We start from the raw sequence: 3,126 nt of genomic DNA on the forward strand, positions 1-3,126 counted from the left end.
ATTTGAGTTGTTGGCACTTGCTTTGGAAAAGTGGCCTAATTAGCAAATTACTAGTCCAAAACAAAGGTACACTTTCTGAAACAAACCCTATATCCAAGTTTATATGTTGTAGGAAAGCTAAATGGGTATCCATAAATGCCCTTTTTTTGTCCTAATTTTGTCATTACAAAATTTTATTCTCGGAAAACCCTCCGAGTAGGGCTAGTAGGAGATTAGTCCAGTTGTGAAGCAACTCATCAAATAATTTGTTAGAGGCTCATGCCAATGCATGGAAGGTGCATGTATTGATTTCATAAGGTGTTTTAGAATCCTTCCCTTGAGGTGTCGAGTCATTTGAAATCCTACACCAAGTTTGTGTCCAAATCGATCTAAGCTTAAAAGACCTAGGGAGGAAGATAGGTGAATTGGGAGAAAGATCTCCATTTACGGGTCACATGTGCCTTTTTAGGTGATTGGTTCAAGTTGTTTTGTGAATTGGGTGACCTACTCTGCATCAATTTTATTTAAGATGAGAGGATGGATGATGTTTATAGTACTTGAATAGTTGGTGTTGGGACTCGTATCATGTGGATTATCATGATAACATGGTATTCATTGGTTGCAATTTTTAATGGGATATTTTGACAGTGATGCATTGGTGATGGAGGATTGATTCTTTATTGGTGGTTTATTGGCAGTTACACATATTTTATTGGCTTGATGATCTTGGTTTCACTTGATGTTATTGGATTTTTAGTTGTATTTGTGTAGACTTGGATGATCTTCATTTGGGATATAGTTATTATGATGCCATATGTGACTCAGTATCACGGTTCAATGGGAGTCGTTGGTAGTGATGTGTATTCACCATTTGATGGTAGATGATCTTCTTTAGTTTTGCATATATTTTTAGGACTCCTTAATCTTATTGTTGCAAAAGGGTCTTTCACATTTGTAGGTTCACTAGTAGAAGATAGTTATCTTCATGATGATTGGATATGTTGACATCTTGGAGCCATGGAGGACTCTTGGAGTATTTTTTTGAGGTTTGTTGTATGCTTTCATTTGGCATGTTGTTCTTTTCTGTTAGGATGGTTGTTATTATGTCATGGTGAAATCTTTATTCTTGACTAGAGTTTAGAATGATACATTACTCTTTAGACCATGTTATGTTCACTTGGAGAATCTGATCTTCTAGGAGGAGATGGTTAGATCGTGTTATCATGTTTATGTTCTTGATTCCATAGTTAGATCTTTGGCATTAATCTTTGGTGGTTCTCTGTAATGTCCCCTTCCTTGTGATGATGCATCTAGTGGTCCATTGGCCTATTCCGAAGACTTGTAGGCTATGTGGAAAGGTGAATTAGGGTTTCCATGTTCTTTGGAGTTCTGACCAAGCTTGTCAGGGGTGGAATGTGAACTTACTATTTTTAGTAAGTGAGGGTTTGATCGTCAGGATGGTGCAGAGTTGCTAAGCTCGCCAAGCTTTTTCTCTAGTTGTGAAGATCACGATTTTCGGACCATTATTTCATGACTTACTGTAGACACTTAAAAATAATTATTTTAATTATTTTTAATTTCCTCACATAATTAATTAATTATGTCAATTTGAATTCTCCTCAATATTAATTAATTAAAATTAATATTGTCACTATAGTATGTGACTGATTTATTTAATAAATCAATCCCTTTCTTTATTCTTCTAAAGGTTGAATCCTCACAAATCTTCCTCTTAGCTAATTAATTTCAATTAATTAGTTAACCTACATGACTCCTCCAAATCATCTTCCTAATTTATCATTAACCTAATAAAGTCTTCTAGAAACTCCCTAAACCCACTTAACATTATTCTTCTAATTTTTAATTCCCCCACTCATTCTTTCTCCTTGTCAAATCCTCCTAAAATCCCCATCCCACCTAATTCTTCCTCTAATCCCCTCCTAATGAGTTGCTAGTGGCTAATCATCATGATTAGCCACAAAGTAAACCCCTTGTCTCTTCCATCCAACTACTAGCTTTTAATGCTCTTTTCCTAGGTGAATGTGAGATTTTCAAAATCTCACAATCCTCTAGGCATCTCCTCTCCCAGGGAATTTTTAATTCTTTCTTATTCCTCTAATCCCCATGATTATCCCCTCTTGGAGAATTTTTAATTCCTCCTCTCCATTCTTCAAGGAATGTCACATCCCTTGCTCCTCTCAAGGCACATTGGAAAGTCTTCCCAATGCACCTTGCTCTTCTCAAGGTACCTTGGGAAGTCTTCCCAATGCACCTTGTGGAGTGTGGAGACAAGAAATGCCTTTAAGGCATATCTCTTGGTCTCCACACCCTCTCTTGGACCTTGTGTGAGCTCACAAGCAATCCTAGCCCTTCATCTTGGATCCATCCTAACCATCCATCCTTCCTCTCCTCTTCCTATAAATTGAGGACTCCATCCCTTCATTCATCATCTCCAAGCTTAGTAATCTTATGTTGCCCTTTTGAGCCTAGGAAAATCATCTTAGCAACCTTACCATGTCAAAATCATATCTCATCCACACTTAATCATCTCATCCACATCATCCTCCAAAATCCACTTCCCATTGTGCACAATATTGGAGAGCCATCCACATCAAGCAAGCAAGAGGAGCACATCAAGTGGAGCATCATCTAAGGGCGCCTCCACTTCGTCAACCTCTGTCCAAAGGCGAAGGTATAAGATTCGTGAGGTATATGCATTTTGTTCTTGTTTTGAGCATTTCAAATTATGCCTTTCAATTTCATATGATTATATGTTTGATTTGCTATCTAATCCACCTCACTGGTCTTTTCACCCTCTTCACTTACTATTTTTAGTAAGTGGCAGTTTGGGCATTCTATTTTTTTTGCAGTCCTGGATTTGGTCCTGTTCCAACATAGTTCAGTGATCCCCATTGCTCAGCCTCATCCAAATTTTGTTGATAATCAATATTGGAGCTATAAGTGATTTAATTAAATATTATTCCTTATCCTAAGGTTATTATTTAATTATTTTATTACTGATTGATGTTATGGGGAATTGTGCAAAATATGATATTTTTCCTAATTCATGCCTGGGCGAATTATTTGAAGATTAAAAGGAGACTTTGTTTTTATACTGCAAAGTTTTATTATGCCAAAATTGCGGTC

The sequence above is a fragment of the Cryptomeria japonica genome, chromosome 10, assembly GCF_030272615.1.
Source record: "Cryptomeria japonica chromosome 10, Sugi_1.0, whole genome shotgun sequence".
NCBI classification, from domain to species: Eukaryota; Viridiplantae; Streptophyta; class Pinopsida; order Cupressales; family Cupressaceae; genus Cryptomeria; species Cryptomeria japonica.